A 27,838-nucleotide genomic window follows, 5' to 3' on the forward strand; every position below is an offset into this window, starting at 1 on the left:
CTCACTGTGTGATTCACTGTTACTTGCTTTGTGTTGGGGTACCCTCAGCTTTGGAAAACTTTGTTCCAGTGTATTATAAAGGAACTGGAATGATGCAAAGAACCAAAAGGAGGGCAGAATCCTACGCATTTTCTGTGTCATAAATGTTGGTTCAACCACCTCTGCATCTGGTGAAAGTCTTACTTGCATTTTTTTTCCTCTTAATTTTTAATAAAAGACAGTGGTCTACTAAACATAGTTGTAGTCTTTCCTCTCTGTAGGATTTGAAGGGAGTGCTAAAGACAGCTGTGTGAGAAGAGAAAGTAGGAAAGTGAGAATGCATCTTACCATTCTATTAATATTAAAAAAATAATTCAGCTGCTTAAATCCAAGTAAAGTCTGTAGTCTAGTTATTACATTATGCCAGTGTCCTAGTTTTTATACTGTATTATTGTTATGTATGATGTTATCATTGAGGGAAGACTGGTGAAGGGTGCAAGGGATTTCTCTGTACTACTTGCATGTTTGCAACTTCTTGTGAGTCTATAATTATTTCAAAAAAAAAAAAAACAAAGAAAAGAAACCAGTAAAAAAATTAGCCAAAATCTTACAAATATGTCCTTATTTGACCCTGAAATACCACTTCTAGAAATTTATACTAATGCAACAGGTATATACCCCAGTATGTTCCTCATATAATTATTTATGGTATTTGAAACATCCTTAATGTCCAATAATAGGGGAATGGGTAAATGGGTAAATAAATGGTGGCATAGATAAATAGATATTACAGCTATTGAAAATTATAGTGGAGATGTATATTTAATGACATAAAGAACATGCACAATTAAGTAAATATAGAAACTTACAAGCCATATGAGCCCAGGTTATTTAAGAATGATATGTAGATATATATTATTGAGACTAGAAGAATGTATGCCCAAATGTCAGTGACAGTAATTTCTGGCCACTAGACTTACCAATTGATTTTAATTTTTTTATTTTGCTCATGTGTATTTGTAGTTTTTCTGTAATGAATGTATGTTACTAGTGTAATAAATATTTCAAAGATAATAAAACTAGCTTAAATCGTTATAGATTTACTAAAACATTTTCAACAGACAGAGTTAAATCCTGTAACACTAATAATCTATGCATTACAATTGATAAGATAGCCATTGGAAAGAAAAATAAATCACAAAGCTCCGAAATTGCTGTATGTAGATGTTATTCCACAACAGATACTGTGACTTACAAAAGAAAAGGGCTGTGGTCAATTACTTCACTCATAACCTGTCTTTCTCCTTTTCCTTTACTGTTTCTTTTCTGATGAAATCAGTAAATGTTTTGATTCAAAATCATGAGCAGGATGCACCCTTAATACTTACTAAACTCAGGGCAAGTCTGTGCAAGAGCTGACTATTTGCCTAGGCTAATGAGTAACCACGATCTAGTACTTTTGATCACAGTTGGGAAAGTTACAAAACTTAGTAATTCCTTACTTGCCCTGATTAGTCCTACATGCCTTTCTTCATAGGTAAGTCTTCTAGGATAATATGAAAATACATGGTAAACAAATGTCTTCCTCCTTTTAAAAATATTTATTATTTATTTGGTTGCACTGGGTCTTAGTTGTGGCAGGCGGGCTCCTTAGTTGTGGCATGTGAACTCTTAGTTGTGACATGCATGTAGGATCTAGTTCACTGACCAGGGATTGAACCTGGGCCCACTGAATTGGGAGCACAGAGTCTTAATCAGTGTGCTACCAGGGAAGTCCCCTATCTTCCTCTTTTTTAAAAGAGAGAAGTAGAATTATTTTTCTGTAACTGACTGTAAATATTTGCCAAATCAATTAGACATTTTTTTGGGCCCTGTGATGGTGCTGATTATATATTAATTATATAAAATATTACTTACTCACTTGTCCCTGTAAATTGTTTCTCTTCCAAATAATCCCTGTTCCTTGGTGCAGGAACCGTTTGTGTTGTTCATTTGCACCTGAGACAAATTTTAAGTGCTTAATAAATATTTGCTGAGTGGTGAGGATGACTCATTTGTGCTTGGAATTCTTACTGCAATCCTAGGGAGAAAGCCTGGGACTTGGAATCTGCAGACATGTTTAGGAAACTCACCTCTGCCGCTGACAGCTCTGTGACCCCAGGTGTTCAGTAGCTCTAAGCCCCATCCGCAAAAGTGCTATCAGTAACATGTAATTCTCAGGCATGGCATAAGGAATAAACCTCCTAATATGCATTGGTAGCATTAGAACAGTATCTGGTACAGAGTAGTTGCTTGAAAGATATTGGTTGACAATACCTGAATTCCTCCTTTTGTCCTAGCTGTAAATGGCCTCTTTCTGCCATTGTTTCTGACTTACTATAGTGGTTAAGAGTGTAAGCTCTGAAGTCAGAAGGCCTGTGCCATCTTTTTTTTTTTTAATTTTTATAAGAGAATAGTTGCTTTACAATGTTGTGTTAGTTTCTGCTGTACAGCAGAGTGAATCAGCTATATGTATACATATATCCCCCGTTTTTTGGATTTTCTTCCCATTTAGGTGACCACAGAGCATTGAGTAGAGTCCCCTGTGCTATACAGTAGGTTCTCATTAGTTATCTATTTTATACATAGTGGTGTATATATGTCAATCCCGATCTCCCAATTCATCCTATCTCCCCCTTCTCCCCTTGGTATCCATACCTTTGTTCTCTACATCTGTGTCTCCATTTCTGCTTTGCAAATAAGTTCATCTGTACCCTTTTTCTAGATTCCACATATAAGTGATATTACCTGATATTTGTTTTTCTCTTTCTGACTTATGCCATCTTATTAAATAAGAGGATGACTTAGAGCAAGTTGATTAAACACTCTATACTTGGTTTTCTCATCTGTACAACAGGGATGATAATAATAGTGCTCATTCCATAGGATCATTGTAGGCATACACTGAGAAGATGCTTATAAAATGCTTCAAAGAGTGTGACACAGAGTAAGTGCTAAGTAAAGGTTAGCCATTATCCTCTTACCAGGACTCTTATCATTTATGGTGTTGCATCTAAAGTACAATTTAAAACTGAGCCCAACTCCTGGCTGCTTCTTTTCCTGAAGGAGTCATTCATTCCGATTTGGCCATTACATGATTGTCAACTCACAGAGTAGCCGCAGTGGTCTTGAGCGTTGTAGCATCTTATAGACTTTAAGAGGGGGTGGGGGCTTGCTATTATGTTAGAATAAACAATAACAATGAACATTATTTTGTGCCAGATTCTGTGCAAAGAACGATAACCCTAGTATTACCCCAATCTTAATAGATTAAGAGACAGTTTTAGAGAGGTTTATGTTTTGCCCCAACTAGTGCTTGGGGGAACGTCAAGACTTATGCCCAGGCAATCTCTACTCTTAACCTTCAAGTCATCCCATTTGCTACATTTATCATAGAAAAAACGATGTATTTTTGTGAATTCCTTATTGTAATTTTGATCCGAGATTTTTATTTTTAGTTCCACTCAGTAGAGCCCAAACCTTGGAAACATAAGCAGCCTTCACACAGTAACATTGGGTTAGTCTACAAGGAACAGAAATGGAAATAAGCCTGAAACATAAATGGAGAAAATATAGGGGGTATTTTTTTTAGATGAAACGATGAGAAGTGCCAAAAACGAAATAAAGACTAGTCAATATATTTGGATAAAAATTCCTTTTGTTTTTAACAACAAATGGAGAATTCCATAAATATAACCAGAATTATTATCTCATTTTGTTTTCACGCCCAATTTATGACTGTGAAATAACTTGTCAGCTAGAACTCTAAAATATATTTGTCCTGCTGCATCTGCCTTTTCCATTTGCAATATTATCTTTGTGGAAATCATCTATGGGTCGATTAGGGGTATAGGAGTACGGTTATTGAAGAAGAGGGCTCACATGTTGGACAGTTCATCTCTTAAAAAAATTTTTTTTTTCGAAGTATAGTTGATTTACAGTGTTGTGTTAATTTCTGCTGTACAGCAAAGTGATTCAGTTACACATGTATACATTCTTTTTCATATTCTTTTCCATTATGGTTTATCACAGGATATTGAATCTAGTTCCCTGTGCTATACAGTAGGACCTTGCTGTTTATCCATTCCATATATAATAGTTTACATCTGCTAATCCCAAACTCCCACTCCATCCCTCCTCCCCCCACCCCCCTCCCCCTGACAACCACAAATCTGTTCTCTATGTCTGTGAGTTGAACAGTTCATCTCTGGTGCCTGTCTCTAAACTCAACTACTCCTTGCTCCTTGCTTGGGGCAAAAAATGGCTTGGATTCTAAACCAACTTCAGTCTTTTGGCATTATCTATTGAAATTTTAAATATGTGTTCCCTTTTACTCAGTAATTTCACATTTAGAAGTTTATTCAAGAGAAATGCCCAAATATACAAAGATACATATAAGGGTTTTTACTGTTACCTTCTTTGTGATTAATGATAGATATCCATCAGGAAGGGATTGTGTATATATACCATAATGTGGTCATCCAGAGGAATACATAGATAGATACAATACAAAAGAGAAAATTGTAGGCAGTGTTCATAATACTCATACTACAGAAGGGTTTTGAAAGGATAGACATCAATGATTGCAAACTCAAATGCACATGGGGGCCAGACTGGTTTTATGAATGGGTCAGGTAGGTACTGTGACAACCTTGAGAGCACACCCTATGTGAAATCAACTGGCACCACTCAGCTTCAGATAATCATTGCTAATGGGTTGGTGGATTTTTGGATTTTCCAAGAAAAGCTGTAACTTCTCGTGCTACTTTGTGGTAGTCTATTTCCTTCTCTGCCGCCTTCAGAGCTCCACAAAAAATATCTCAGTTACATGAACCTTTAGATTTTTATTTTGTGGCAACTAATAGAAATATTAAAAAAAAATATTTTAAACTGGATTTTGTCTTGCGGGCTCACAGTATGTGGGCCATACTCTTAGCAATGGCTCTCTCTGGAGAATCATATTATGGGCTAATTTCCACTCTCTATACGTTGCTTTACGTTTGAGGGGTTTTCGGCCTGTCTCAAGAACCCGTTTCTTGGTTGAGGTGAGGGCTGAGGGCCCTATACCCATGATGAGCAAGGGTTCAGGCCTTCCCAGTGACCTAGAAATCCACCTCCTTGACCAGGTCTTGGAGATAAGCCTTGTACTGGTTCAAGGTGAGGGAGAGTAAGTGGCTGTTGGAAATGTGCAGGTTCAAGGTATGCCCCAGGGAGGAGGTACCCTCTAAATGGGCCATATCTGGCAGGGTGCTGAGTCACGTGGGAACAACCTTGACCACCAGGAGCCTCTTGATAGACAGCTGGTCCTGGGACCACGAGTCCCCAGCAAGAGAATTACAGGGTGTAGATGGTGTCTGCTTCCTTCCCTGAAGATGATCAGGTTTGCCACAAAAGGTTCCAGGTGGAACATGCCTCCTTTCTTGCCCTTGGGGGCCTCGCCATCGTGCTGGTGGTCACCATCAGGAAGGCGGTCTAGCCCATGGCCCAGTACCAGTGGCAGTACCCCAGCCTCTGGGCCCATAGCTGCTGCCAAGCTCTCTGCAGAGCTCCCCGCTTCCTCCCCCCACCCCCCTGCAAGGCAGCTCAGCACAGCCTCATGTAGCCTGTCATACCCTGGGGTCTGACAGTCTTATTGGCTGTCCAAGCAGTGCCCTGTCCCCTGCATCTGACCCCACCAGCCACAGGCCCCTGGGGCAGAAGACAGTCTGCTGGAAGACTTGGTACCCAGGTAGGAGGTGGTCCCCTTGAACTTCCACTCTGAGCAGTGATAGCAGCAATCTTAAGAGAGAGGGACGAGAGAGTGTAGGGGGCCGTCTCCCCAGCTCCAGCCCCTCCCATGCCACAGCTGGTACTCACCTTCCTCAGGTAAGCTGCCACAGTGGGCTATTGGGAGTGGGAGCGGGGGTCCAAGTTAGGGCAGGGAACAGGGATGTTTAAGGTGGGGCTCAGCAAAAGCTGAGGAGTGTGCTCAGGGTCCACACCCAGGCTCGAAGGCCCCCATCTGGTAATGGGGCCAAGCCCACGTCACTCAGGAACTCCTTCTGGGCGTCAGAGGTACCACATCTGCCACTGGTGTCTGGAGAGGTATCCGGCTCAGGAAAGTCCCCAGCTCCTGAGGTCACAAACTCGTAGATCTAGTGCAGATCCTGGGGGGTCCTTGCTCTGTCCTAGACCAAATGCAATAAAATACTTCCTTCTGGTTTAGGGCAGACCGGAAATTCCTCTTCTGGGTCAGCAGGTTGGGCTTATCCTTCCCAGAGTTTTAGGACCTCTAGCCTTGGCCCAGGCTGGAAGATGCGGAAGTCCTCCCGCTGGGCATCTTGCTGCAAACCATTCTTCAAAGTGATGCAGAGGCACATGCGGCTCTGGTCCAGGCAGGCCACGCCCTACGGCTGCCCCAGGCCCAGCTGCCACACGGATCCGAGGCTTTAGGGTTCCCATGGTCCAGCATAGAGGCTCGGTGCACGCAGGGTGCTGGGACCTAGGCCTGCTCTTGGACTCCAGGTAGCTCTCGAGCTCACAGCTGCATGTATCCGTCCCCTTCCTGGCAGCTGGGATTTAGAGTGGTGGAGCTTTCTTTTCTATCTACTGCTTTTATGATGAATACAAACACACAAACATACTTACACTGGCCTCATGCTAGAAAGATCTGGACCAAAGTGAGTTTCTAGACCATTTCAGACGGGAGCCAGTTTCAGGATTTTGGCCTAGCTTTGGTTTTGTTACTGATCACAAGTATCTTGAGTTTGGTGGATACCCCTGGGCTCATCTAGATAATGAGCTCATCTGGATACTGCTTTGGACTAGGGTTTCTGCAGCCTTGAGATACTTCTGGCTGTGTTGGACCGTATGGGTCCTTGGGGTAGAAGCAGCATTTTAAGGAAGGGAACAATCATCTCTCTCAATTTCCACGATGTGCTCAGAGTTTGTGGGAAAATGAATAGCTAAGTGATCATCTTTCATTCATTCATTCACTCTTTCATTCAGCAAAGATGCCCTGAGTGCTTACTATGTGTCTGGCCCTTTGTTGGGTCTTGATAGCAGTGAGAGATTTGCATGGAGTTCCCCCCTTTGGAGGTAGCACCAAATAAAGAGACTGATGTAAAATCGTGTGAAACGTAGTGTGGTGAGGATCAGCACATGATGCCTCGGGAGACTCCAGTGGAAGTTAGGGAAGACTTGCCTGAAGAGGTAGCACCTGGGCTGAGTTTGGAGAGGTGAGCAGGAGTTAGCCTGGTAAAGAAATGAGGGACTGTTGAGAGATCCACAGGTGTAAAGGCATGAAGGCAGGAGAGGACCTGGGACCTTCTGGGAACAGCCCGTACTCTGTAGAGCCTGAGTACTGAGTTTGTGGCAGGACATGTCAGGCTTTGGGATGAGCGTGGGCAGCCATCTGATCACAAGCGCTTGATAGAGCAGCCTGGGATGCCTGGGCTCCATCCTAAAAGAACGTGAAAGCCAATGACTGGTTTTAAGCTAGGGAGATTTGGGGGCTGTCTTATATATTTATGTCAACGAATATTTTCACCCAGAGTTTTCATTTTGTGTTCCCTTGATTCTATGAACCAAGGGGTGTGGGGTGGGAAATACTGTTTTTTTGTTTTTATTAAGTGAAAGGAAACAAGTGTTTAAAAAAAAAAACTCTACAAAATAATGGGTGAGAAACTGTAGCTTTAAGTTTTATACCTTCTGTGCTGCTTGACTTTAGATGTTTCATGACATGTCATACATTGCCTGCAAGTTAATTAACCCATCAACTTGGAAGGTTGCTGGTAAATTCCAAACCAGTTTCGAGGGTGTGTATGTATTCTGAGTGGGGAGCTGGTTAAAGACATCCATAACATTATGATAATCCTTGCTGAATATTGCTAGGATTTCAACTAGCAATTCATGCCATTTCTGGCACCATTACCCACAAAAGGCCACGCTTCCTCAGAAAGGTAGATGAATCCTCAATGAATAGGAAGAGAATAAACATGTTTAACTTGGTAATAACTTGACTTCCCTGTCTCACAAGGTGAAAGGGAAAAGTCAGTGGTTTTTGAGAGAGAGAGAAGGGAGGGGAGGGAGGAACAGACTGGGTTGACTGGTGACGCTGTGAAAGCCCCACAATTGCTGTCACGGTGGTTTTTCATCCCTGGAGCAGGGTGATCTCATTTGCTGCTGCCTATGCATTCATCTCTGGCTTTCTTGTCTTTTTGCCATGAGGACACATGCATATGCTGAATGTGTAAGTGTGCCCCAGGGAGGCTGTAAGGATTTTAGAGGCAGACTAAGCAGGATTCAGATTCTCCTCTGCAACTTACTTAGCTGTGAGAGCCTGGGAAAATTGTTTACCCTACCTGATCGGATTTCAGAGTGCCCACCTAGCCTGGGCTTCTGTGACAATTAAATGGGGTGAGATGTTTGTGTATAGTGACTGAAACATACCTGATGTTCAATAGATGTTAATTTCTCTCCCGACCCTGGACTAAAGTTACTTTTAATTGGTTTTCATAGGAATAGCCATTTGTCTCCCTGACTCTCTGTCCTGCTTACTTTTCACCAGTAAGGAAACACATGTTCAGAGAAGTGGGAACTTTGGGAGCAGAATGCCTTGTATTCCAATCCTAGTGTTACTACTCGCTTTGGACAGGTGACTCAATATTTTTATTTTATTTTATTTTAAAATTTATTTTAAAGTAATGTGTATTTTGTTGTAGTTTATCTTATGACAGGGCCGAAAGTAAGCTCATCACAGGAGATGAATTGTGCCGAAACACAGCAGTAGAGGGCTGCCTGCCGCTCGCTCAGGCAAAACAGCGCCGTCTGTCCTGCTGTGGTAGCTTTTATTAAAGCATTATCTATGTTTACATTTTAAGACTTATTTTCTTAACATTCCAGAAATGCCAAAGCAGCAACATATGCTTCTATTGATTATACAAGCATTAATGGGCTTTCTTGAAAACATGCCGTGCTTCGTCCTTGAGCGCAAAAGCAGCACAAGGTTCCCACCATTATTTTGATTATACTGAAGTAGCACAAGGACATTTCCTTGTGTTCCCACCATTCTGATTATACTGAGGACATCTCATGGATCAGTGCCCAAAACACTCAATGCTTATTCGCAGGCCCCCGGTTTGCCGGGGTGGGGCTCAAAGCATCCAGGACTGTTTGCAGTTCTGGCTTATTCGCCAGCCCCCAGTTTGCTGGGGCGGGGGGGCTCATGGGTCACATCTCCTTTCCATGTCCTCAGTTATTCCACTACAGTATTTGTTTTTTTGTTGTTGTTGTTTTAATTAATTCATTAATTTGGTTGCGCTGAGTCTTAGTCGCGGCAGGCAGGCTCCTTAGTTGTGGCATGTGAACTCTTAGTTGTGGCATGCATGTGGGATCTAGTTCCCTGACCAGGGATTGAACCCGGACACCCTGCATTGGGAGTGCAGAGTCTTATCCACTGCACAACCAGGGAAGTCCCTCAATAATTTCAGAGTTAGTTTTCTTCTCTTTGAAATGGGAACAGTGATGCCCAATACTTCCTGCATCTTCCACGGTCATTGTAAAGACTCAGTGAAGTAAGGCAGGGTTCCCAAACCTCAGAGAATCAGAATCACCCAGACATCTTGTTAAAACAGACCGCTAGACTCCATCCTCAGGGGTTGTGATTCCTGAAGTCTTGGGAGAGGCTGAGAATTTGTATTTCTAACCAATTCCCAGGCAGTGCTAGTGTGGTGGTCCCAGGCCATACTTTGACAACAGGGCAGCCTGTCAATACCAGATGGATGTGAGCTACCATCACCTTTTGTATTTTTGGGTAGGGGTCATAAAGTAGTTGCCACCACTTGGCTATTATTCTAATTTTGGGGTCCTTATTTTGGCTATGTCAATTAATTGCTTAATTTTGAATTTAAGTAGAACTAATATAAGCAGTGAGGAGAAATAATTTAGTATTCTAGGGGGTTGGAATCTACCTTTGCTGCTGAGGACATCTGTGTGATGCAGACATAGGAAGGAGGGACCTAGACTGAGCAGGCATCAATACAGTTTTATCAGCCTTGACCTCTTGGGACGTGTCTGGATTAAAAAACACATTTCTGGAACATTCTCCTATTGCACAAGACTCTCTACCAGGTGTTAAGGGCACGTTTTAGGGAAATTCTGGAAAATGACAGGGGAGTTCCACAGGCCAGAATTTCTTTTAGTAACTTGTAAAAAAAAAAAAAAACAAAAACACCCATCATCCCTAGGGCTTTTAAGTACATAAAGATGGATCTTCCCACTGAGGAAATCATGGGCCCTGACTCTTTTATTTTAGAAGGTGGATGGCAAAGATAAGGGTCATGGTGACACCTCTGTCACTTCATGAGCAGCCTGAATTACAGATCTAAAATTAACAGCTTCTCCCCCAACCACCAACCCAGTACTTAAACTCTCCTTTGTCATCGTTTCTAGAAGCAATCGAGTCCTAAGAAATTCTACCTGAATCTGCAAGCCTTTCAAACACAGCCAAGGTGGGGAATTCAGTGTCACTTTAGCGTTAAGGGTTTAGATTCTGGGGCTTCCCTGGTGGCGCAGTGGTTGAGAGTCCGCCTGCCGATGTAGGGGACACGGGTTCGTGCCCCGGTACGGGAGGATCCCACATGCCGCAGAGCAGCTGGGCCCGTGAGCCATGGCCGCTGAGCCTGCGCGTCCGGAGCCTGTGCTCCGCAACGGGAGAGGCCACAGCAGTGAGAGGCCCGCGTACCCCTCCCCAAAAAAAAGAAAAAAAAAAAGAGTTTAGGTTCTGGGGTCAGATGGATGGGGCCCATCTCTCCACTTTCTGGCTTGGAGAGAGTGCCCTTGACAGATGACTTTCTAAACTCCCATTTTCTTATCTAAATTGAGGGCAGTAGTAGTACTTATTCCAAAGAGTCTTTGTGAGGGTTATTTAGATAAGTATGTGAGGACTCAATAAATGACAGCTATTGTTACTACCCGGGTGATTTTTAAGAGTTTAGGATTGGGACCAACAGCTGCATGCCCCCCTGAGCTGTCACGTTTACAGAATTATCCAGCAGTGTTCAGTTGGTTTGTGGGGCTAGATTTTCCATTTTCTCCAATTTGTTTATATGGTTTTGGATTGAAAGAGACGGGGAAAGAAATGGGGACACAGTGACAGAGGATGGCCTGTGGGGAGTATGACCCTGCCTGACCCAAGGAACTGCGGCTCAGCCCCCGTAAGGCAGGGGTTAGGGCCATAAGCTGAAGGATCTGTTCTCCCCAGGTGGTGCGGGACACTCAGTGGCTCAGAGGCCAAGGTGACAAAATGCAGAGTTGGGGAAAGGGCTTACACATGGCACCAGGGGTGCAGTGAAAACACAAGGGAACCCGGGTCTGTTTTCCTCTCAAAGTTTTGAGGTCCCAAGAGGCAGCATCCTGGGCAGGAAAGCAGTGTTTTCATGGAGGCCACAGCATCCACGGAGATGACAAAGTAATTCCCACAGGGACTTGTAAGTGGGTAGTAGTTATTAATGAAGAACACAAGGGGACTCGTTCCGAAGGTTCTCCTTCTGTGCGCGGGGAAATCCCTAAACGACGGGGGTGCAAGTGACACAGGTGGGAACAGGGGAGGAGTAGGGACTTTCGGGTGATGTAGCTGAAGTCTGCTGCAGAATGCTGGGCACAGGGTAACCATCCAGGAACTGGTCATTATTCCTAGCTGTTTCCTGCCACCTGACCTTGCCCTGTGCCCATGGCCCCGGGCAAGGTCTGCTTGAGTATTGAAGGACATGAGAATTCTCAACCTCTCTTTCCATGGAACTCTTTGGAGAATGCAGAGTAGGGTATTATTAAGTCCATGCTAAGTCAGTTTTCTCTATCACAACCACAAAATACCTACTTTTGAGAGGAAAGAGTAACTTAGGCCTTAGGTACTAGGCAATAGTGATGATCCTGGCCGGCTCCCTAGACTTGGAGGCAGAAGACCTTGTTCAGACCCCAGATTTGTTACCTTTGAGCGTTGAGGCCATAGGCTAATTATTTAACTTCCTCGTCTGTACAGTGGGGACAAAACTGCCTGCCCTACAACCAGATAATAAATGCAAAATGTTTTGTAAACTGTAAAGTTCTGTTTAAGGGAATTAAGGGAAGTGGTTTTGGTTTGACTGATGATGACAGCTCCTAGGGCTACTGGCATCCGAACAAGTGATGGTGCCTTATTCCAAAATGAAGACTCATGAGGGAACTCAGGCGTGGAGACAGGTGAGGGATGGGGAGGTGTTTGGGGAGATCCCTGGGTGTTCACTACCTACTCCCGAGGCTGGTCTGTGGGACACGAACCCAATAATCTCATCAGGAGGTATCAATTACTGGGGCAATGCTGAGGCTGCGACAGCTGCCCCTCCTGTCGCCTCTGCCGTGGTCATGTATCCCTGTCTACCTTCTAGACTGTGCACTTCTAGATCGCGGACCATGTTCTCTTCTCTTCCTTGTCCAGCCCCTGGCACAGGGCCTGCCACTCAGTGGCGGTTCGTCCCATCAGGGTTTATGGAACGATTTAGTGAGTGAGTGACTGAGAGGGTATGTTTCCTTTTTTTGGATCACGGTTCTTGTCTGTATTCTGCAGACTTTCATTCTTATGCTGCTTCTCTTTCTGAAATGCCCTTAAAGTAATCCACAGCTCTGGGGAGACTGGAACATGGAAACACAAATTCATGGGTTGAAGAAACAGGAAAAGCTGAGGAAGAACAATAAGAATTGCTTTCCTTTCTGAGCTCTTTGTGCCTTGGGGATCAACTCTGGGGGAGAAAGGAGACTTGGGAATTGGTCGCTGGTGGTGGGTGCGTGGGTGGGGCAGCAGGCATCTTCTGTGGAGAATTCACCTGTCTTGACACAATAATGCTGTTCTGTAACTTGAAGGAGATGTGGGCTCTGAAGACTTCTGGCCCTGGAAATAGGGGCTTTTTCAAAAAGAACCGGGAACTGACAAAATTAATCTGGAAATGGCTCCTATTGTTGTTAGGGTTGAAACAGGTGTCTTGTGAGTTTCCTGCATGCTGCTATGATTGTAAACCAGGGAACATCTTGATTTTATGTTGGTTTCCCTTGTTGCTCCCAAAACCTCTTATGGATCTTAACAACAGTGACATCAATGTGGACAGTGCCCTTTCTCTAAGGGCTTGCTCTACACCACCCTGTCTTATTTCTCACAACAACTATGTAAGATTAGTGACAACCATGATCCCATTTTACAGATGAGGAAATGGAGGCTCAGAGAGGTTAAGTGATTTCCCCAAGGTCACACAGCCAGTCAACTTAATTTGAACCATGTTTGAATCCCAGCCTGAAAGCTACATCCATTCCTTCCTCCACCCCCTGAACTGCCTCCTTTGAAAAGTGTAAGGTTGAGTTTATTGATGAGGTTGTACAGACTTGCCTCTGAAGTATTTTCCAGGCAGTTCAAATAAAGCCCTTCAAGATACAGACTGTGTGTATTTCCCCGACAAGAAATCCTCCCCGTCCCAACACCTCCCTTCAAGGGTTTTTTTATAGACAGAGCACCCTCCCACCCCCAGGGTTCAGCCTGGGGGAGAAAATGAGACAAGAAAACAAGGAAATAAAAGAAAACAAAAGACCCCAAGGCCTGTGACCAGTCATGAATGAAACATGCTTCCCCAGCCTCACAGCATGCCGGTCAGATTCTCTTTGTTCTCAAAGCTCTGGTTTCGTAGAGCATCAGTTTCCCCTAATAATAAGCTTTTTTATTCTTCATCTGATGATGCGGCCTGGTCTTGAGGGTTCTTATCATGTCTATCGCTCATCCAGGATGACAGACACACGCACAGAGAGTTTGTCACTTCCCTTCATTTCTTTTCCTTTCCCGTCACACGTGATTTCCGCCCCAGTGCAAGCAGGGGTCTGAGCAGCATCCCGCCTTTTCCTCCGCCCCCCGCCTCCCTCCCACACAGCTCTTTGAGTTCCCATGAGTAAGCTCGTCTTTCTCCAGCCCTCCACGGTGACTTGTCAGCTGGGTGTGCCCCTGGGGGCCCGGTATTTCCGACAGGATGTATATTTGAGCTAACACGTGTCATGTATGAACTTTGTTCCAGGCACATGCTGAGAGCTTTGAATGGATTATCTAATTTGCTACTTACATCATCCCAAGGAGGAGGGTCCTGGTGGTAAACCCACTGTACAGATGCGGAAACTGAGGCACAAGATGTCCAAGGGCACATAGCCCTCTAGTGTCTAGAGTCTAGAGCCTATCTTCTTAACCAGCAGGACTCACCAGCTTAGGTTTTGTTCTGGAAACTTCCTTGTGCAACATCGGAGAGCCTTGAGAGTATCTCTGGTTTTTGAAGTTCTCAGCCCACAGGGCCCTAGAGCAGTGGTCCCCAACCTTTTTGGCACCAGGGACCGGTTTCATGGAAGACAGTTTTTCCACGGACAGGTTGAGGGGGGCCGGGGGTGTGGTTCAGGTGGTAATGCGAGCAATGAGGAGCGAAGGGGAGCCGCAGATGAAGCTTCGCTCGCTCTCCTGCCCGCTTGCCTCTCACCTCCTGCTGTGCGGCCCGGTTCCTAACAGGCTGCAGACCAGTATCTGTCCATGGCCCGGGGGTTGGGGACCCCTGCCCTAGAGAATCAAGGTGGACAGTAACCTCGGAAAGGTCAAGTCAAGCAGTAACAATGACTAGAGGGGTTTACAGACCATCCACAGACCGTTTAAGGTAACCAAAACCTGACCATTCTCTCCCTGTAAGGAGAGCGCAGGAATGGTGGTGGGAATGGCCCCCTGCACCTGTCTCTGTCTGTCACCTCCTGCAAGACCTCCTCCCCATCATTTGCACCTTCCCCACACTTCTGTCATTACAGCCATCTATGGATAGGTAGGGTGACCTTAAGGACAGCAGTTCTTAAGGTTTCAGGGGGGTCAGGATCACTTAGGGAGCTTATCTAAAATCTGGATTCTGGAAATTCTGATTCAGGAGGCCTGGGAGAGGGACCTAGAATTTTCATTTTTCCAAGTACCTCTGGTGATCCTGATGCAAGAAGTCTCCAACCCGCTATTTAAAAGTAACCACTGCTTCTCGGACAATAGCATTAGGACAAGGAAGCAAAATGCAATGGAGGTCAGCTGCCTCGAGCAATCTCTCACAAGTGCCCGAGAGCAGGACTGTAATCCCGGGACCCCAGCATCACTTGGTTGCCCTGCTCTCTGCTCTTCACCCTTCACCTCTGTTGCTGGGGAGGATGCAGCTGAGGAGCTGTTCATCTTTATCTGCTGTGCTTATTGTAGGAGCTCAATAATATTGATTATTATTTATTAATCTTCTTAACTAGGATCAAGATTTTTATCTTCTGGTCTAATATCGCCTACCAAGGGATTCTCTAACCCATTTAGAGACCAACTTTGACTGCCCATTTTGACCAACTGAAATGATCAGGAAAAAGTAGGGAAGAGATCCTGCACTAGAGACAGGTTATAAAGACAGCTGCATGTTTAGGTGTAGACACAGCTGAAGGTGCCCCCAGCTTGGTTCCCTCTTTAAGTTGTGCTGGAGGCTTCACCTCCCACAGGAGGCCTTTTTCCGAAGAGGAGTGGCTACCCGTCCCATCCCAGATATAATCTGCGGGGCACTCCCATTGCTATGCTCAGTTTATAGCCAATCTGTCAATGTTAAGTGGCATGTAATCATTTGCTCTATCAGGTTAGTAATAAACCTCTGAACATGTCATTCTGCAATAAGTTATTTCATTTTCTTTGATCCACAGCGTGCTTCTAAAACCAGAGCTTTTCTGATGCCCACAAAGGCTGTAGACTCTACTAGGACAGGAAACACAAGGATCTTGAGAGAGCCGTGTAGTGCCTGACACACAGAAGGCGTGCCATAAATGTTTGTTGATTAAGTGACTGTAATTCTGTGAATCCACAATTTTTTGAAGAGGGGTTGTCTCCAGATGAGACTCTGTGGGCTGCACCAGAATAAGTCCATGTAAAGTTGCACTCTTCTCAGACAGAAATGCAAAACTTTAGGGCAGTGTATTAAGTTTTTCATAAAGCTAAATTTAAAAGGCTGTCTATTCTGAGACTATGTTCTTCCTAATTTGGGTGTGTTAAAATTACCTCTATTCCATGAGGTGATAGCAAGAGACGTGACCATATTGACTTAACTGACTCCACGCCCCCCTCTTTTGGGTAGGCTCCTGCATTTCTTGCCTAGAAGACTGAAGGAGCCTCCAGAAGTAGCCTGCCTGAGCCCACTTCCCCCCTTTTATCTGTCAAGACTTTCAGTTACAATCCAGACAAGGGGATTCTAGCTGACCTGGGTATTTCCTCAAAGACAGAAAGACTATTTAAAAGAAGGTAAGCCTAAAGGCATTGTGCTATCCTCAGCTGGATCCTGGAAGAGAAAAAGGACATTAGTGGAAAGACTGGTAAAATCCAGATGAAGTTTGTAGTTTAGTTAATGGTAATCTATCATTGTTAGTGTCTTCCTCGTGCTGACTACACCGTGGTTATGTAAGACGTTAGCGGTAGGAGAAACCGGGTGAAGGGTATAGGAAATCTCTGTGCTATTTTTGTAGCTTTTCCACGAATCTAAAATTATTCCAAAATAAATAATAAAAAAAATAAATTAAAAAAAATGCTGACAGTCCATGTGCTCAAAAATCCATTTGATCAAAGTTACCTTTTGAATATGTAAATCAGAGCATATCAGTATGTTTCTTAAAGTCTTTCAGTGACTTCCCATTGCCCTGGGGATCAAATCCCACACCTATACCAGGACCTCGGGAACCAGCCCTGCTGTATCTCCCACCTCATGTCTGGTCTGTCCACTCTGCCTTTGATCACTCCAGTCACAGTGGCCTTCCTGCAGTTTCCTGACGAGGCCATGCTTGTTGCCTCCTTAGGCCTCTGCACCAGAGGGTTCTAGAACCCTCTTCCACCAGATGTTCTCATGGCTGACTCTGGACACTTAGGGCTCTTTTCCAGCACTTTTGCTGCCCACCCACTCTAGCGTAGCTTCTCTGCTGGTCACGGTCCTTCACTTCACTCTGCTTTGTGGTCTTCAAAACACCTAACACCATCTATCAAATTACTTAAATGATTTCTTTCCTTGGTGTTTATTGTCTCCCCCTCCCCTTTGGATGTCAGGTCCGTGAGGACTGGGGTTTACTGTTCATCCCTGGATCCTCAGCACCTAGAGTAGCGTCTGGCACATACTAGGGGCTCTCGAATTATTTGCTGAAGGAACGAAAGCAGGGACATTTCATCCAGGAAGGCTCCCTGACCGCTGCTCAGGGATAAGATTCCCCGCCTCTGGTCCCACGGCCTCCTGCATTTCTCTCTTCTACAGCCTTTGCCCAACTGGGTTGTAACTGCCTGTTGGCCCTCTGTCTCCTTCACTAGGCCCTGAGCTCTGGTGGGTAGAATGATGTGATCCACCTTTGCACTTTTAGAGCTTGCCCACACCTGGGACAGAGGGGCATTCAACAGCAGTGGAACTCATTAGGGTCTCTGACTTGGACACTTGCTGGCTAACTTGGGGAGTCTGAGGTGAACCCTATTTTAGACAAGACCAATCACTGACCACTTCATTCATCTTTGGACCGTCACTGCCTAGCATTAGAATGGGTTATATGGGTTTCCAAACCCTGCCTTGTAATGACTGAGTAACCTTGGGCAGGAAATGTAACCTCCCAGAGCCCTGCTCTCCTCATCCACAGGACGGGGATGTAGATGTTGATGGACATGTGCATGCCCACATGTACACACACACACACTTCACATAGCTGATCTTCTTACCCTTTCAATCTCACTTTAAATCTTATCTGCTTTATCTAAAGTAGGTCCCTTGGCCTCAGCCATAGCGCTTATCACAGTTTATAATGAAGTGATTTACATATGTTTTGTGTCATCTCCACCATCAGAGTGCAGGTAGGTGGTGTAATTAATTGGCATCACTGTATCCCAGATGTTGCAACAGCAGATAGTATAGAGTTGCTATATTATTATGCCATTATTTATACTTATATTATTTTTATGGACAGTGGGGAGTTATTGAAAAGAAGGAAAAAGAAAATCTCTGGGCAACAAGGTCCTCTTTGCTTGGTTACTGGAGAGCGTAATTTAGATTCACAAAGTCAAGTCGTAGTCTGGGGGTGCCGGCCAAGAGAAATTATTTCCCAAGAAGAGGTGGTGTGTGTTCTACTGATTGTCAATTTATGACCGGCCCCCGAGTTTGAAAAGATAAAGTTTCTTGGATACCTCTTCCCCTCAAGCCTGCTCATGTAGTTTCAATTTATTTTAGTAGTGAATTCAGTTGGTATTTTCTCTGGAACCCTGTTATTAAAACAAACTTGACAGAGACCGTGCTTGCAAATACAACAGCCTAGGAACGAAATGAACTCCGATGTACTATATGAGTTCCAATATTGGTTCAGCCACGGCATGACACTTAGAATGTGTGAGAGCAACGGGAATCTCATTAATCCTCACAATTTAGCACCAGCCTTAGGAAGAGGAGAAAAACACATCTGATCGAACTGTCCTGTTAGTCTTATAAATGTGTGTAAGGGAGGTATTAATGGGGGACAGTAAAGGGAGCAGGAATATTTATCCCCATTCCTTGGTCATTTGCTGGTGGATCTAAGACAGAAGACTAACTGAGAAGGATTTATAGAAGTAAAATGAGGCTGCTTTCCAAAGGCTCAGATAAGTGGAGAGAACGTCAGTCATTCATCTTTCATTTATTGAGCATCTGCTATGTGCTGGGTGCTATTCGAGGCCATGTGGATCGAGTGTGAAGAAGCCAGTCGAAGTCCCTGCCCCCAAGGAGCTTACATTCTGGTGGGAAGAGGTAGACAACAACCAAATGAGCAAGTTAATCAGTAACTTTAGTAAAGAAAATAAAACAGGGTCACGTTATAGGCTGGTACTCGGATGGGGGTGGTAGGGACTGTTTAGGGTTGACGGTCAGAAAAGGCTTCTCTGAACATGTGACATGGAATGAAAAGCAGATGTTTGGGCGGAGGCAGCTGCTCAGAGATGGAAGTTCCTAGCAGCTCAGCTGAGGAACAGAACAGGAGAAGCCGTGAAATGAGCTCAACATCAGGGAGAAAACCAAAAGGTCTCTCAATCCCTGCCACGTACTAAAATACAAATAATGAACAATTTCACATTCTTTATTACTTACTAGTGATACTTATTACTTACCAGCAGTGTGACCTTAGACAAGGTATTCATCACTCTAATTTGACAGCCATAACATAGCAGTAGTAATGACTACACACCTCCTGGCCGTGTTATGAGACTTACATGTGATGGTAATAAGTACTGATAATTATTGAGTGCTTATTATGTGCCGGGCACTGTGCTAAGTGTTTCATTTACCAAAGCTCATTTAATCTTGTTGCTAACCTTCTTGATAAGGTTAGAAGCTAATATTATGTTCCTCATTTTGCAGATGAGGAAACTGAGTACAGAGAGGGTGAGCAACTTGCTCCAAGTCACCCAGCCAGTGAGTGACAGGGTGGGGATTTGAATCCAGGCACTCTTCGTCCGAAGTCCTCAGCCTTACCCCCTGTATCTTCCAGATTTAGCAGGCTTAGAACAGCACCCATCAGATACCTCGCCCAGTGCCAGCAGTGATGACTCTCAATGCTCCTAGTTCTGTCATTACTACGCACATTTTCTTCCACTTCGCAGCAACCGTGAGCGATCTTAGAACCTGCATTTTAGAATGTGACATTCAGAAGTCAGTGATTTGCCATCAGGTTGGAAGCCAGATCTGATTCCCAATCCACCGGTCTTCTCCCCATGGCACAACCCCCTGGAGTTTTTGCTTATTATACTTAAGCATATTTTGAAAGGAACCCTCAGAAATACACACTGAATTTGCTTCAGTAGATCCAGCTGTTTGTGAAACAATAGTTTCCATTTTCTTCCTTAATACTGCTTCTATTAATATTTAAAAGATCCCTCCATATTCATTGTTCCTATTTTGAGCTAAAAAAATCCCCCAAGCATTTCAGTATTCATCAGCTGATGAAAGCCACCGCGATTCTGAATCGACCCCCACTCTGCCACCTGTCACCCGGACGTTGCTCTCGGTGCCTGTATTGCTCCTGCTTGTGTAGAGCCCAGGAATTCCAGGTCTCCTTGAGACTTCTCAGGTAGGAAACATTGTTCCCAGTGAGTTTGTTTTTGTTTTTTGCACGTGGTCATTCCTATGTTCTTGGATCTCTAGAGCTGAACTTTCACCTTGAAAAACTTAAGAAAAAAAAAGTCTTCTTGGATAGGACTGTTAGAATATAGAAGATCCTCTGAGACCAGAGGAAAGCATGTTTGAGCTCACTGCCTAGCCAGGCAATTACAGTTACAAGGGGAGCAGGTGCAGCGACAGAGGAAAAGTAAGGCAGCCGGAGCAGCTTCCCCTTGATCTTTCTCTGAGGTGGGTGCAGGTGTGTCACTCCAGTCCAGATGTTTTCTCTGGAGTCGAGACTCTAATATTTGACCACCTACTCCGTGTCTCCACTTAGAAGTCTAAGAGGCAACTCAAGTTTAACAAGGTAACAACAAATGCCTGACCTTCACCCTCATGCTTGTTCCTCTCTTGGGCTTCCCCACATCTGTTAACAACAACTCTATCCTTTGAGGTGCTTGAGGGAAAACGTTGGCGTCTCCCCAACACTTTTCTTTCCCTGACGGGACCCATGTCCGATTCATCAGCAACACCTGTTGGCCTTCACTTTCAGACTAGATTCAGATTCTGACCATGTCTCACCACCTTCATGGCTGTCACCATGGACCGAGCCACCATCCTCTCTTTCCTGATTTCCATGGTCTCCTAACTGGCCTTGCGCTTTCACCCGTGCCCTTTTTCATACACAGTGTGGCAGCCAGAGTGATCCTTTGAAATCTGCGCGAGTGCATACCCCTCCTCTGCTCAAAACTCTCTAATGCTTTCCTGTCCTCAGAACAAAAGTTAAATCCTCAGAATGGCCTATTAAGCCCTCCAGGGTGCCCCTCCCCCATTATTGTTCTAATCTCATTTGATCTAGCCTGCTTGTCCACTCTAGAATGTAAGTTCCTTGAGGGCAGGAATATTTGTCTGTTTTTTCACACTATTTCCAATGCCTAGAATAGTGCCTGGCACAGAGTAGGCACTTAAACACATTTCTTAAGTGAATGGATGACTGTTAAGGGATTCACATAGTGCCTGACTGTATGAAGTCTGGAATCATTTCATTACAAAAAGAAAACCAATTCAAATGGAATATGATTGGATCACTTCCAATGGGATAGAAATTCAGGGGTGCATTACTTTCAGGGCAGCTCTATCCAGGAACTCAAATGAAGCCAATAGTCACTTGCTTCCTTTGCCTATTGTCTCTTTTTCTTCCCTGTTAGCCTCATTCTCAGGCAGGCTTTCTTGGTCACCATAAACTTCAGCCTTACATAACACTACATTAGCAATACCAGTGGGGAAAAAACAAACACGTCTTTCCCAACACTTCTATCCAAAGTCCTAGGAGACAATCTCATTGACCTAGCTTGAATCAGACACCTCTCCCTGAACCAGCCACTGGGATGAAATGTTCCCATTGGTCAAGTCGAATCACCTGCACATCCCTGGAGTAGAATGAGAGAGTAGGGGTACCAGGCCACCCACCATCCGTAGACTGAGACAGACGGAGGGCTGCTTCTGTAAAGGGAAGTATAGGTTCATCCCTCATTATTACCAGACTGATCTTTGCAAAACATGGTTCTGATCTTGTCATTATTACGCTCCAGGATCCTCACTGACTCCCTATTGAAATAAATGCGAAAATCCTTTGGGCTGGTATTCAAGGCTCATCATAATGTGGTCCCAATCTATTCTTCTGGTTTTGTCTCACCATTCCCTCCCATCTTCCCTTTACTGCAGAAGCACGGGACTCTGCGCTATCCTTGGGACACCATTTATTCACTTACTTATATCTATCTATCTTTTTCTCATGAAGCACCTACTGTATGCCTCCCAGCCTTTGTCCTTTTGGTGACCGCTCTCCAGAATGCCTTTTGCCTCCTCCATGTATATAAAAGCCAACACATTCTTTATGGCCTAGGTTAAGTACTATATTTTCTAAGATGCCCTCATTCTTCTCCCCTCCACCCATTATGCAGCTCAGAATGATTTATTCCCTCCATCTCTCGTCATAGAAAAATTTATTCCTCTCCTGAGGCAGCATTTTTTTTTAGCCTTAGGTTAATGTTTTATATACATATATATATATATGGGTTTGGCCAAAAAGTTCCTTTGTTTTGTTTTTTTAACATCTTTATTGGAGTATAATTGCTTTACAATGGTGTGTTAGTTTCTGCTTTATAACAAACTGAATCAGTTATACATATACATATGTTCCCATATCTCTTCCCTCTTGCGTCTCCCTCCCTCCCATCCTCCTTCGGTTTTTAAAGTTAAAAATAAAAGACACATTTTTCATTTTCACCAAGAACTTCATTGAACAAAGTATTCACCTTCTGCCATTTTTCAGGCAACTTCATCATTCCATCTTCCCAAAACTTCTTATCTTTTTGAGCAAAGAACTCTTCCAGGTACCTTTTACAGTCTTCCAAGGAGTTGAAATTTTTTCCATTGAGAGAATTTTGTAAAGACCGAAATGAATGGAAATCCAAAGGTGCAATATCTGGTGACTACGGCAGATGAATCAGAACTTCCCAGCCAAGCTGTAACAGTTTCTGCTTGGTCATCAAAGGAATATGTGGTCTTGTGTTATCCTGATGGAAGATTATGCATTTTCTGTTGACTAATTCCGGACGCTTTTTGTAGAGTGCTGCTTTCATTTGGTAACTGGGAGCAGTACTTGTTGGAAATAATCGTTTGGTTTTCCAGGAGCTCATGGTAGAGGACTCCCTTCCAATCCCACCATATACACAACATCACCTTCTTTGGATGAAGACCAGCCTTGAGTGTGGTTGGTGGTGGTTCATGTCGCTTGCCCCACGATCTCTTCCGTTCCACATTATTGTACAGTATCCACTTTTCATCACCTGTCACAATTTGTTTTAAAAAAAGGAATGTTTTTGTTACATTTAAGTAGAGAATTGCATGCAGAAATACGGTCAAGAAGGGTTTTTTTGCTTAACTTACGTGGAACCCAAACACCAAACCGATTAACACAACCAAGCTGGTGCAAATGATTTTCAGTGCTTGATTTGGATATTTTGAGTATGTCAGCTATCTCCAGTGTGGTCTTAAGTTGATTGTTTTCAATTAATGTCTCAATTTGATCACTATCAACTTTCAGCTGGTCTACCTGACCTTGGAGCGTCGTCCAGGGAGAAATCTCCAGCAGGAAACTTCACAAACCACTTTTGACACATTCGATCAGTCACAGCACCTTCTCCATACACTGCACAAATCTTTTTTTGCATTTCAGTTCAGTTTTTTCCTTTCTTGAAATAATGAAGCATAATATGCTGAAAATGTTGCTTTTTTTCTTCCATCTTCGATATTAAAATGGCTACACAAAAATTCACCAATTTCGATAAGTTTTTTTCAAATGCATGCTGATATGACAGCTGTCACAATACAATCTAACAAAATTGTTTCGAATGAAGTTAAGGACAACTAAGCTCTACTGGAGCCATCTTTCAGAAAAAAACAAACGAACTTTTGGCCAATCCAATATATATATATATACATATATGTGTGTGTGTGTGTGTATACCTGTTTCCCCTATTGGACTCTAATTCTTTGAGGGCTTGGACATCTCCTGCCACTATACAACCAGCCAGTTATAATAGTATTGTATACATAGTAGATATCTAAGAAGTGTTTGTGAAATGAATCAATTACAAACTGAAGTGACTTAAACTTTCAGTTTCTCCTGCTTTACCATCACCTTTATCATCATCATTTATGTTATGTTTATTTGTATAGGACATCTTATTTGTATAGCATGTTGGGATTTTTTAAATGTTTTGGGGTTTTTCATCTTATTTACTTTCTATAATGGTATTCTGAACTGAATATTATCTCTTATCTTATGAAGAAACTGAATCTCAGGTCAGGTAACTTTTTGGCTGCACAGTGGTAAGGACAAGAATTGAATTGAAATCTTTGACTCTGTATTAGTCATAACTCTTTTGGCAACAAGTGAGAGCAATTCAAGTCAGCTTAAGTACAATAGGAAATTTATTGGTTAATTGATGGCCCCCAAAGAACCATGCTTTTTGGTACTCACACTTGTGTAGGGCCGGCCATCCCTCAGTGACTCTGAGCTTGGACATGTGACGTGTTTTGACTGATGGGATTTTAGCAAGCGTGATGTAAACAGAGGCTTGATAAATTGCTGGCAAATTGGGACTTGCCTACTTTGAATGCTCCTTCTTGGAACCCAACTGACATGCCCTAAAAAACCCAAGCCACATGGAGAGACCATGGGGTAGAAGAAACAGGATGCTCTCGTCAACAGCCCCAGCTGAGCCTTCAGCAGCCACTCAGCACCAATAGCCAGCATGAGTGAGCCTACTGGGTGCAGTGAGTGTCCCAGATGGTCCAGCCCAGGCCAGCCTCCAGCTGACTGCAATTCCAGCCAGAGAACCTTGAGGGAGAGTAAAATGGTTGTCACTTAAAGCCATTAAGTTTCAGGACAGTTTGGTCTTCAGCAATAGGTAACAGAAGCATCAGGCAAGCGACTGATTTATTCCAAGTTCACCTGCCCAGCCCTGAACCAGTCACCGTGGCCATGGTGGTGGGGTCTTGTACCTTCTTGAGGACCATATGGATCAGGGGAAGAGAGCCTCACAGAAGGTCTGGGAAACTGTGCAGAAGAGACAACAAGTGTAGGTCCTGGAACCTGGTAGAGACTGCAGAAAGCCAGCATAGCTCCTAGGGGAACCGGTGGAGGTCCTTCGTATCCCAGAATCGTAGATTGTCAGAGTTAACAAGTTCAAGTCCAGTTCTTTCGTTTTACAGATACTGTAATTAAGGCCCAGTTCTAGGGTCAAGATCTACCAGTCATCAGGCCAGAAGCCCAGTATCCCAATTCCTCCTCTGGGTCTTTTTCTGTCACCCCAGGTTTCCTCAGTGGTAATGGTTGGCGGGGGTGGGGTAGAGGTGGGGTGAGTGTGTGTGTTTCTGGGAATCTGACATGGGGTAGATTGGAGGGGCCTTGGGCTGGGGGTTTAGGGGGAGTGATGTAATCCTCCCAGAGCCCTGTGTGCTCCCAGTGCCCCTCTGGCCAGAGACCCATGTTTGCACATGAATCGGCTGCCTGGATTTGGAGTGAGTCAGACCCAGCTCAGCTCCAGTCACCCCTGCTCCGCAGCCTTTACCAACAGAGCTGATCGTTAAGCCAGGCAGTCCAGGACACATCTCTGAAGTGCTCTAAAATTTTCATAGGGAGGAAGCATTTACAGACAACATTTGGGACCTCAGGCTTCTCGTAATGCTCTGTTTGATGTGAATTTGTGGCTCTTTAGACAATTTAAGATCAATTTTTGTGAAATTTCCCAGAACGTTTTGTTTCCTCAGGCAAAAAATGGCTTTTGCTGCATGAACAGCAGTTGAGCGTCTGCTCCAGAGGAAGACAATCAATTGTGGCCTCTGACAAATCAATAAATATAGGTAGGAGGCAAGATCCTTCGTGTTCACTGCATCCATAATTCTCTTCCTTCCCATCACCACTGGAGACAGAGTTGTAGGATGTTCATTCTGAGAGATAATTTAGAGTTTCTTTGGTTTACTGATGATTTCAGAGATGGGAAAACAGGCTCAGAGAGGGCTAAGGGCTTGTTCCAGTTACACAGCAATGCTATGGGTCGAGTTGGGACTAGACTCTCAGCTTCCGAGTCTGAGGCAAATCCTCCTTCCACAGCCCTGAATCTTTTGGTGACTTTGGTGACAGCTCTGACACAGGATAGAGAGTAGGTCATGAAGAAGGGAGATAGGGAGGATGCTGCGTTTCCAAGGAAACTGATTTGTAGCAGGGGGACCACAGGGAGTGGAGAGAATGATCTCGATTTCTCCAGTAGAGACTCTGGACTTCAATGTCTGTCTTTAACCACAAATAGGACACTTGGATATAAAATCTTTAAGAGGTTTTCATACTCACAAGTCCCCATAGAGAATTAGCCACGCTATGTTTTGTTTTCTCTGGGTCCTGACCCACTTCTCTAAGGTTTAGAGGGGTTAAACTGTTTACTCAAGATCGTACAGTCAGAAAGAGCTGATTCCGTAGGCTGTGTCCTTTGCATTACCCTGTACTGCCTTTTAGGGGGGCAGGCATAGTCCTTACTGTAAATGGAATTGAAGGTATTTTGTCCCAAGGAAAAATAATCACAGGGTAATGTAGAAGTTTATTTATATTAAATACTGCACAGTGCAGATGGCTGAGGATGTGAGCTTCAGGGCCAGGTTTAAGTCCAAGGTCCATCAGTTATGTGTGTTCGACCTTTGGGGTGCATTTTTCCCCTGCAAGATCTTATTTTACTTCTTATGTATACAATGGACATAAACATTTATTTCATAGTGTTGTCATGAGGGTAAAAATGAGAAGATGCTGGTCCATCACTTAACACTGTGCCTGGCACTCAAGTGCTCAAAAATGTTAGCTGTTATGTGATTTTATCATGCACGATATTAATTGGGGAATGGGATGATGCAAGAAGAGAAAATGTAAAGGAGAAAAGATGACCTTTTCTTCGTGCTTAATTTGGCTTCACGCACCAATTCCTTTGCATGTCCTGAGAACACGTCTCTCCTCCCTGGTGTATTAGAGTAGATCAGCTCGTTTCAAAGGTGAGAGATGAGTGAAACTGTTCACTGGGAAACCCAGCTGGATGTGCATAAAGGTACATGTAAGAGGATAACCTTTGCAATATCATTTATAATAGAGAAAACCTAGAAATAACCTAAGTGTTAGCTTATAAAGAACAGGTTACATCAGCTATGGTACATCACAGTTAATGCAGTTCAGTACTTCCATGTGCTTAGGATAAATCACCTTTGATTCCTTTTTTCTCCCTCTCACTCCCCACGTGAATACCGTCAGTAAATCCTGTTGACTCTACCTTCAAAATATATGCAGAATCTGACCAGTTCTCATTATCTGCTACCACCCTGATCTTAACCCACTGTCATCTCTCATAGATTTTTGCAGTCACCTTCGACCTAATCTTTCTTCTTCCACTTTTGCCCTTTCCAGCTGCTGTAGCATGCTCGCTGTTTCTTGAACCTATTAGTTACATTCCTACCTCAGGACCTTTGCACAGGCTGTTCCTGCTGCCTGGAAAACTCTTTCCCACAATGTCCTCATAGCTCTCTTTCTCATCTACTCAAGCCTGCTTCCCAGTGAGGCCTGCTCTATCCACACTGTTTTTAGTTGCAATCCACCCCACTCTGAGTTTAGTATTCCCAGTCTCCTTTATCCTATTCTGTATTTTCCATAGCAGTTATCACTTTTTCATGTGCATATATTATTAACTTATTTATTAAGTGTATTGCCTCTTTCTCTCCACTGGAATTTAACCTCCATGAAGGCAAGTGTTTTTGCCTTTTTTTTTTCTTGCTTTTGTTGTTTACTGTTACATCCTCAGCACCTAGAATAGTTTCAAGCATGTAGTAGATACTTAATAAACATTTGTTGAAGAATGAATGAATTCTTTACAATGAGTTAGTATGGAATCATAAAACCAATGAGGGGGATCTATCTGTATTGACATGGAAAGATCTCCAAGATATATTTTTAAATTAAATAAATCAAGTTGTAAAGCTATTAATATATATATATATTTAAACATAAATGAAATTATAATGTATATCTGTATACATATGTATCTATGTATATATAA

General features: G+C 43.7%; 1 pseudogene; it reads right to left on the bottom strand.

Annotated features, from left to right (window-relative positions):
- Positions 1–5,120: 5,120 nt before the first annotated feature.
- On the bottom strand, positions 5,121–6,459 carry LOC113606778 (interferon regulatory factor 3-like; annotated as a pseudogene).
- Between the last annotated feature and the right edge of the window lie 21,379 nt (positions 6,460–27,838).

The sequence above is a fragment of the Aethalodelphis obliquidens genome, unplaced genomic scaffold (genome assembly GCF_003676395.1).
Source record: "Aethalodelphis obliquidens isolate GAN/ISIS:26980383/991018 unplaced genomic scaffold, ASM367639v1 scaffold45, whole genome shotgun sequence".
Classification (NCBI taxonomy): domain Eukaryota; kingdom Metazoa; phylum Chordata; class Mammalia; order Artiodactyla; family Delphinidae; genus Aethalodelphis; species Aethalodelphis obliquidens.